We start from the raw sequence: 10,658 nt of genomic DNA on the forward strand, positions 1-10,658 counted from the left end.
CACTTGACGGCCATAGGTGACCATGACATTGAAGTGGCTTGAGCAGATCCGCACAAACAGACTCGGGCCGTCAGTACAAACTACAGACAGTCCAGAACACTGCTGCTGGGAAAGTGACGAGAGCACCGAAATCATCACACATAGCGTCGGTTCTTAATGATTTGCATTGACTTTCGATTGAAGCGAGAATCAACTTTAAAGTTCTACGCATGGTGTACAAATGTCAAAATAATATGGCCCCACCACATCTTTCTAATATGCTAATAATAGACTACATCCCTGTAAAGACTATTCGATCTCAAAACCTGAATCTTCTAAAACACACAAAAGTATAATCTTGCCAGCAATGGAGAGAAGTCCTTTAGTCACACAGCTCCTCGACTATGGAACAAACTCCCTCTGGACATCAACCATTCATCATCATTAACTGCAGATGGACAGACAGATTTAAATCAAGTGGCTACAGATATTGATGCGTGTTTGTTTTGTTGCATGCGTGTGTAATTTCGTGCATTATAATATACTATTCTTTAGATGGTGTAAACATATTTGTTTCCACAAGCGGGTAAACAACCAGTGTGCTGCTTATCTGAATACCGATAGTGTTCTTCAGATCTAAACAAATTCAACACAGGATGCAACTGTTTTGTTTTAACTGTCGAACGGACCACTTGAGATGCATCTGACTACAAGGAGGGGTTAGTCAACAACAACCACTAGCCCCATCCCGTCCAGGCCTTCACAACAGCACGCGGAGGTCCACGTTTTCCGGTGTTGGCCAAGATGACGAACGAGACAGTGCTGAGACAAGTGTCTGTGCTCGCACCAGAGCTCATTACACAGACATGCATTGTAACATATATTAGCGTATAATTATTCTTACGTCAAACGCTTCTAAGTGGTAATACGTCAAGATTTGTGCAGTGAGAGAAGACCATGGTACCGCCACTCCTCTAGATACCAAACAAACACCCAACCTCCCAATAAATAGACACCACTGACAGATGGCAACTCGTATTTTATTCCACTGGGTGTGTTTATTTACAGTGTATTTCACGTTGTTATCCCGTACATGTCGTGTCACCCGTCTAATTGTTGTATATACTGCAGTAAAACACTCTGACTCGCCGGGAAAGTATGTAATAACAGACAGTATTGGTGTATATTAGTATTATCTCGTCATCCTCGCGACGTGACGCTATATAAACGGTCAGATCAGCTGGTCATGCTTATTGGCGCGGAGAGCGGAACGGTGCTGTTTCCTGGTGCTTCATAGGAGACACGAGTCTACCAAATACCAACACAATGTCGCTGTTGAACCTTCTGGTCCTAGTCGCTGTGAGTATTGTGTCTTTGTCAGTATTGACACTGTCTCTTACGCATTAGAGAACATTTGGTCCAGTGACTTTAACCAGTAGCCATTTCACTTCAGAGGGAACAGAGGTTTGGTGTATAATACGACAGGGAAATAAAAACACAGCTTTGTTTTATCGCATCGGATTTAACACTGTCTGTCGATAATACTATTCAAAATATGACGTACAATACAGCATGCAAAAGAACTTAAAGAAGATCTATTTATTTTTGAAATTACTACTCACGTCACGGCATGACTTGTTACAAGTTATCTGGATTGCGTCATCGATGTGGTATGAACACATTCTCACTATCAATTGTGTTATTGATCAGTTGAAACAATCAGACTACAATGATACCATGATGAATGTGAAAGGAGATCACGAATGAGGTCACCTGCTAAATATATTGACATGTTACTTTATCTCGTCGTTCCCTGTGTCCCGAAGACGTGTAACCAGAAGTCTCTTGTTTGTAAAGGATTATGTAAACAAACATGGTTGTGAATGATTTGTCACCATGTGTGACAATATGTTTAGTAGGGACATTTATGTCAGTGTGGTAGTTCGGCTCGTCATTTTACGATCAATAACATGTCATTGAGAATATGGCTCAAAGGTTCTACTGTATTATGAGCAAAATTGTACGCCAAATAGATCATTCTTCGCAAAGAAAATATTATACATTAGAAACAAAAATAAACTCAGCAAAAACAAAAACTTGACACTCATTAATTTTTAAATAGTGTTTTGAAACTTTTCTTGAAAGAGTTCTTGTTGTGACTATGGGTAAATGCATTGTCAAGGGCATTACTTCACACGTTCATTCTACTGGTCGGGCCTACGTAGCAAGGGGGAGGGCACTGCGCGCTAAAATCACGATTCCACGTGCCACAAGACACGTGACCTACTGATACACGTGCAATTGATCTCACGGTAACAGAATAGAGTGTCATCTCAGAAAACACGGTTTTATGGTTAAATGCCACGACTGTCAAACATTCAGCGTGAACGTGCCATTGGCATGCTGAATACGGGGACGTCCGTCACTGATGTTGCGAGGGTTATGGGATGCAGTCGACAGACCATCCATAATCTCCAGAAACGTGTCCATCAAACTGGCACCACAGCTGACCGCCCCCGTCCTGGTCATGAGTGTAATCGGTTTGCCACTGCCACATCCACTGGTAATGTATTGTTTGGAGGTCGAGTGACTGCCCAAACCATTCGAAATCGCCTGCGCTCTGCTAGTCTTCATGCACGGCGACCATATTGTGGACCAATTCTAACCCGTTTCCATCGACGCGAACGTCTTCTCTGGGCACGATGGCACCTGGGATGGGCCCACCGAGATTGGAATAGGGTTGTGTTTAGTGATGAATCAAGGTTCACATCAACCTTTGCTGATGGAAGGGTTAGAGTTTGGAGAAGACGAGGAGAACGCAATGCCGAGTGTTGCGTACAGGAAGTGGATCGATTTGGAGGCGTTAGCGTTATGGTTTGGGGTGCTATCAACGGCCATACTCGATCCCGACTCATTGTCACCCAGGAAAACCTTAATGAGGGATCGGGTGCTCGTTCCAGAGCTTTTGCCATTCATGGCAGCTCATGGCTCAGGTCTGACTTTCTAACAGGATAACGCCAGACCTCATAAGGCCACTTTAAGAGCGCATTTCCCCAGGAACACTGCCACCAATATCATGGAGTGGCCCTCAAGATCTCCCGACCTCAACCCCATAGAGCATGTGTGGGACGTGTTAGGCAGGCGGCTCCGTCAAGTAAGGAACCCTCCACAGAACTTGCAGGAGCTTGGTGCCATGTTGGCACAAACATGGCGGCGCATTCAGAGCTGTGTTCAGACGCATCATCTAATCCATGAGGAGACGTTGTATCGCAGTAGTGAACGCCCATGGAGGACACATCCGATATTGACATGATTTCATTAAGTTGTGACTCACAGTTTTTGATCATGGACATTGTAGTCGCATTTCCGGTGCAACCGATTCCATGACAAACATGATCTGTATGCTACAGCATCTTTAATGACAAGAGAATTGAATACAATCACTGGATATTTTATGAAAATGTCTTATGCAGGCTCCGCTTGAAAAACAATTAAAATTATTCATGATCCTAAAATGTGCGCCAGGATTATTGCGGAGATAATCATATGTTCCTTAAAATATATGTACGATACGGAAACACCAGCTGTATATTTAGCTATTGAGCTAAAACATGTATGGTGCTTTTCATCAATCAGCTGGCTACATGCAAGACACTGACTGGTGGCATGATGCCAGTTCTGGTTAAATGTCCTGAGGGACGACTCTTGTAGTATGGTAACAGGTGACTAACGTCATCGGCTGGTCAGGCTCGCTGACTTGATTGACACATGTCATCGTACACCAGATGCGTGGATTGATGTTCGTGTTGTTGATCACTTGAATGTCGAATTCATATTCGATTATTTACAGACCGCCGCCATATAGCTTGAATATAGTTATATAGTGCGACGATAAAGAAACAAATTTCCAATCGGACTGGGTGCAGGGAGCCATCGTTAACATCCCTTTCCAGTCCATGGCGATGTAAAGGATGTATTCCTGATTGTACGGTTTACACTTTGAAAAACACACACTGTTTTTAGAAGCTATTCTCTCTGGCAATATAATGGAAAAGTTCAAAAATAGAAAATATTGGTCTGATTGACACTGGTCGTCATGCTGTGCCCACGGATTGTTAAGGGCTAGAGGCACAGAGATTACACTCATTGCCTCGGAGTTATGTCGAGGGACTGTCTAGGGTGTAGTTATCATTATGAACAACAACAAAAGTAATAAATAGAACCAAAAAAAAATCCAAAGAGAAACCACCGAGCTTACACATGATTTTTCCTATCATCACTGGACTGTCTGGTCCAGACTCGATTATTTACACATCACCGCCAAAGAGCAGGAATATTGCTGAGTGTGGCGTAAAACTAAAGTCGCTTATTCACCACTCATACAGTGAACCAGTTCGGCGGTTGTGATCAGTGTTTTACATCTGCAAAGCACCGGTTTCTGTGGAAATATTCTTACTTTGGATATTTCATGAGAACATGAAATGGTAAACCCACACGGAAACACACGCCATTCCAACAGAAATAACTTTAAGGCGTTTTGAATGAACGAAGGGTCAGCAGGTGCTTGTTTACAGAATCGTCTCTCGGTGCTCACCTGCCACTCAGTATTTGTTGCCAACTATTCTCCCAGAGACATAAACCCATCAGAAGGAATTCATGTCCTACGTGTTTAGGAATTGTTGAGTATTTAATTTTATTTATATAAGTAAACGTGGAAGCACAACACATATTCGCTGCAACAATTCTACGTCAAATCAAAAGATTTAAACATTAGCGCAGATTTTTTGAATAAACATGAAGACATATATTCTGTAAAATGAGTGGTTGTTTTTTGAGTTTGTACCTCAGTATATATATATATATATAAACAAGGTTATGGATGGCACTTTCTTCCATGAGGTATCATACCTTTCTTTATTATTCTTCAACTACCTAAAAGTGCCATTCACAAAGATTAGTCAGAGACACGCAGGCCGTGCTACGTTTCAAGTATTTATGAGACAGGGCCCTACGCCAACACTCTAACTTTTACCTGTGTATAATTTTGCAGTATGTGCATTGCATCGTGGGGTAATATGTACAAATATTGAAGGAAATGAACTCTTGAAACATCCAAGGCACTAGCAAAGTTTAGAAATATGTCATGATAAACAAGCTGAGGATGCAAGTATTCAATGCAACTTCTTAGTTTGAAGGTGCGCCATATGTTCCGTTGTTAATTAGGAGAATACTTGACGTGCCTCTGCGTGTGTCTGTGAAGGGGTACTGAAGTGGAGCAGGATACGATAACATTTCCATTTTCACGGGTCCCTGGAGTGTTGCTCCCCAGTGTCAGGGAATGTTGTTACCGCAGCCTTGCTAGAGTTGGTCTTCAAGTGTATATACAATTATACATACATTATGCCCATGACTCCTCGCCTGAAGCTACACAGACCACTACTCGAGTCCTGCCAGATTGATGAACGTGCATTAACACAAAGAAATACTTCCGCTTTCAAAGACTGAAGAATGTCGGTAACTTCCTTCTTGTGAAGGATAAATATCAACACAGGTATATTTATTTGTTTTAAGACACACACTCCAGGTAAACATCCTACAAGCAAGCGATCTGAGGTATCGCAGAGAAGGAAGCCCCATTTGATAGCTTTCAGCACGACATCAGTTGTAAACTATACCTGTCTGGAAGTTTAATCTAACATTAATCATCCCGGTCGGTCATCCTAGTGTTTCATCTTCCTGCACAGATTCCAAGGCGTGAATATTTATGCCCATTTCGATCCACTCATCGTAAACACAATTAATGGTAAGGATTATTTTTAAAGTAATTTTATCGTTAACGTTTTGTATTCAGATACTTCTGTACCGTGAACTTTTGTTTCATCATAGATTCCGCTGGGCGTGTTCGGTTCTGAACAAAGAGTTATAAGAGATGGTGAAGCAGGTGAGTCAGCGCTGCTTCATGTAAGTGGCAAGTGGCCGAAGAAATTACAATGGCATTGTTTACAGCACTAATCACTGCTAATCATAATCTACAATGGGGAATGGCACAGACGGTCTTTCTATTATCTCAGCAATATTAAATCGCATAAGATATCTTGGAGAATGTATCTCTTTGCATTTTGCTTTGCAAAACGTTTTAACACAAAATTCTTACTTAACACAAACACGGACATGTCGCCCTTGCTTATTTACAGTTTGCTGTAAAGTCTATTTGACATGTGTAACTAACAAGAAAGTCTTTCCATCATTTAAACAGTTGTTTATAACATATCTGATCTCCATGTATAAATCCGTATCCACCTGCACATTTTCCACAGAAAACACAATGCAGAGTGTGGATTACGTCCCTTGGGTTGACGAGGCGAGACAACTCTGTGTTTTCAAGAACAACAACTTGTCTCTGAAGAAGTGCTCTCGCCGTTACGGCGCAACCGCTGTGACGTCATGGCCAAGGGAGAACCCCAATCTTAGCACTGGCCCCTTCAATATTCCTGGGGCTAACTTCGGAGGCTGAAATATGACGTTTCTGTAAACCTGGACGAATAAAACAGAATTGTCTTCACTCGAGGTTTAGTTTCCTTCAAAAGGGACTGACTGTTCACAGCCATGAGCAGATTATACACTGTTGAGCAAACAAAGGAAGCTGTGACTCACGGCTGATTTTATCGTATTGATTTTCATTGAAAATGTTGTATATAGAATTGAACTGTACTAGTGTTTAGAATTCCTAAATACTTCAACATCACTTTATTAAAATGTCATTTGAACAAATAATTTGATTTTGAAAAAATGTATTTTTTCCTCACAAAACAAACAATATGTGCATTGACATGCTTGTATCAATTGGGATCACACTATTTTAAGTCTTCCCTTGTGAAGCGTTTGTTTTTGCCGCACTAGGCAATATTCCACAAATATGGCTACATGTATCTGTTAATAATCGAGCTTGGACCAGACAATTCAGTGATCAACATCATGAGCATTGATCTACCCAACTCCGATACTATGACACCTGTTAACCAACTAAACGAGCTTGACCACCCGACCACGTTAGTCGCCTCTTACAAGCTTGCGTTCCTGAAGATAGTTCGTACCCGGATTTCAGGGGTATCGTGAAACATAAGAAAGAGATGTAAGGCGACACTGAATCAGTGTCATAGGCTCATGATGTCTACAATAAGACTTTCGTAAAACATAATTGTTTATATGGGTCTTTAACATCTTAGTTAAATATATGTAAGGGTAGCCTGGTGGTTAAAGCGTCCACGCGTTACGCTGAAGACTCCGGTTCGATTCTCCACATGGGTACAATGTGTGAAGTCAGTTTCTGGTGTTCCCGGTCGTGATATTGCTGGGATATCGCTAAAGGTGGCGTAAAACTAAACTCACTCACTCATTGTGTAAAGTGTCGTTACACTATCTTGACTCAGTAAAACACCCAAGCAGTGGAAACGAAACACGAAACACGACAAACAGAGGTAAATGTTATATTCACATTTAGGTCCTCTGCGTGATTGAGAGGTTGAGTTGGGAAAGTTGTTTTGCGCCGCATACCTAATTATTCCAGCTGTTTCAGGACACGATGGCTTACCTTTCATCGGACATATGTCGTTGTGATAATCGTATATATTTGATGATGACAGTGAATTGTCACTGGCTGACAGGTGGGGTACAATGATTATAAGATCGACCTGTCACCTGTCGTAAAACGTCATCGCCAACATAGCTTGAAACCACTATCAGATGTGCATGTCAAATCACCTCTCCTACATGTCATACAACAAGCGCTGTATGAACTACAGTAGTGGGTCATAAGGGAGTCGCCATTAGTGAAATTTCCATAGACGCGTTAATTAATTGTTGCAAGAATATTTTTTTTTATAAATTGAGTAGCTGTGTCATTTTATTTTGATATTTTGCAAGTATGTGAGAAATCATCTTGTGCTACGTGTACAGAATTTTCTTTCATCTTTCCGTGGATTAGTTCTCGAATGACCCATGATTACGCACCATATATAAGGAGAACTTGTAATCTATCCCATAGACAACCATGTTAATCCTAGCTGGAATGTCAAATATATGTTGTTTAAATAGTTGCACTTTACTTTTTAAAAATCATCGGGAAATGGAAATTATGGGTATGTAGCCAGGATGACCTCCAAGCTGGTAGATAAGTATTGAAAGCAATTCGACCGAAACTACATTCATAAAAATTATTCTTGCAAGAGTTACTTAACATGGAAGTCTATGGGAATTTTACTAATGATGATTCACTTATGGCCACCTACTGTATTTTCACGTCAGTCTGCTGTTCCCTCTGTTGGACAAAAGGATTTCTTGCAATATGAAGCTGTGAAAATGAAATAAATGCTACCTTCATACATTTTTTCAAAATATGTCCGGCCACAAATATACGATGGACTACAATACATGACATTTATTTTTTTTTAAATTAACAAACCATGTACTGTATTGAAACTCCCTGTTGGGTTCGTGGTTAACCTGTGAAGTATTTAAGATTTATTAAACTACTTGTAAGTTTTTCTTTAATTTTCATACGTTACAACTGCTTGAATCCTTTATATCTACCTATTTTGGATATATTGCTGTACATAACGCATGGGGAGAAACTACTAAATGTACATCAAAGTTATCTGTTACCCGTCTAAAAGAGGAGAGTTTTCGGATGGCGTGACGAAAGCTGCATGCCATCTGATTGGTCAGCGATGTTAGCACCTGAGCCTACATTTTCGAAGCTCTCTTTCTGCTAAGATAGTTGTAATTGCCATGCTTTTGTGACCCACCTGGAATATAGGAGGAAAATGTCAAGAGAAGTGATCACTAATTTATTCTTCCAAAAGAGAACATGGTGGGGACACTTTCCAAACATCATAATGCAAAACTACATACATGTTCATGTCCTTGGACACACGCGCAACGGATAATATATTGATAAAGTTCACACTTATGTAAACCTGTTTCGGGGCTTAGAATTACATAGCAGTGACAATGTGGCCTCGTTCTAGAATAATGAGGGACAATATGTACAACATAAATATTTCCCCTAGAGAAAGTCAGTATTACATTCAGTTTATCAATTATCTGTAATAAGTGTTGCTTTGTACAGAAGATATAATAAGGAAATATAATAACAAACCCTACATTATATACTGAATGGTAGTATTTTTCCCATAATTAGCCTCAAAACAATTGTTATTGTGCTGTCAGTCGAGGTTTGAGCCGTCTGAGCAATACCATAACCATATTCATTCATACACCGATTATCCCCCTTTGATGCATAGAAATGTATGGTAAGAAGGTTTTACGAATGTTTCATTGTCTGGCTGATTCAGGTCACGTCAAATTGACAAATTCATGTCCACAACATTACCAAATGATTCAGACATTCCGGAAAAGTAATAATACATCTTAAAATACATTTACAGTGATATAATGATGACATATGTACTCTAACTCCAAATATTTACTGAAATAGCCGGGAAAAGGACACAAATCGATAAATTTACAGTACACACAGTTTCATGTCACTTAACTTATACATTTGTGTTTATCAACATGTCGCGTGAAGATTACAGTACAATGGATACGATACAGTCATAATTACCTGGAATATAGGAGGACAATGTCAAGAGAAGTGATCACTTATTTACTCTTCCATCGATGCAGTTGTCTCAGAGTTGTTTCCATTAGACCATGGCCAGATGAATTTCTATCAATGTGGTTGTCCCAGAGTTACTTCCCTTAGACCGTTGTCAAAGTCAACAACGTCCATCAGAATAAATAATTACATATGTATCTGCAATATTCGCCAGTGACCAAATATGATCATATTCTCACACAATAACATTAACTTATGACTATCTTACCGCTAAGAGGACTTCGAAAATCTAGGCCCTGAAAACCAAGAAACTGATGTGCCACGGAGTATTAGCAATAACAAGGGACATGCACCGTGACGTATGTCAGACCATCCGCATTTTTCTTAAATTTCTCATCTCTAAACTGATGCTGAGTGGCGGTCGAAACAAAGAAAAAAGCATCATTTTCTTTCAACCTGCTGACAAAAAAATGACCCTATTACAGTGCCCAGACCATAAAATGAGCCGTTTCTTTTTGTTCTTTAGACAGTTCTTATATTTAAATGTAAAGAAACTATAGGACATACTGAGAGAATGCATGTATTGTTTCTCAGTGAATAAGGTATGCTTCAATTTTTTAATAGGGCCTCTTTAAATGTCACATTGGATCAGAATACAACTACGTCAGTTCTTCAAAACTTTGTTTATATTTGGAGACATTTATTACTTTTTGAAGGTGTTTTTGCCACGGGTCAAAGGCCGTCGTTTACTGGTAACACACATATTGTCACCGCGTTTCTCACGAAAGAATACGAGACAGTGAAAGTCTCGACGACCTGTGGATATACGAAATAATGAAGACTCACTTCATATATCAGCCCAGATGCTATTACCGGCGCCACTTCTTAAACTAGTGCCGGAATCAAATTCCACAAATAGTTCTCATACTACCCCCGGCCTCATCGTAAAACGAATCAGAGATACACCTCCAACCAACGGAATGGAAGGCCTTTTTTCGCCAGATGGTAATTATGATGATCTTGTATCTACTTGTGGCGTCGAACAGATGGTCACTTTGCC

The 10,658-nt window shown here is 40.2% G+C and overlaps 1 long non-coding RNA gene across 1 annotated transcript; it reads left to right on the forward strand.

Moving 5' to 3' along the window:
- The first annotated feature begins 1,288 nt into the window (after positions 1-1,288).
- Positions 1,289-6,513, forward strand: LOC137296616 (uncharacterized). The gene is made up of 3 exons (XR_010957652.1): positions 1,289-1,338; positions 5,866-5,920; positions 6,297-6,513. It is a non-coding gene; the product is annotated as an uncharacterized lncRNA (long non-coding RNA).
- The last annotated feature ends 4,145 nt before the right edge of the window (positions 6,514-10,658 follow it).

The sequence above is a fragment of the Haliotis asinina genome, chromosome 9 (genome assembly GCF_037392515.1).
Source record: "Haliotis asinina isolate JCU_RB_2024 chromosome 9, JCU_Hal_asi_v2, whole genome shotgun sequence".
In the NCBI taxonomy this organism is placed as follows: Eukaryota; Metazoa; Mollusca; class Gastropoda; order Lepetellida; family Haliotidae; genus Haliotis; species Haliotis asinina.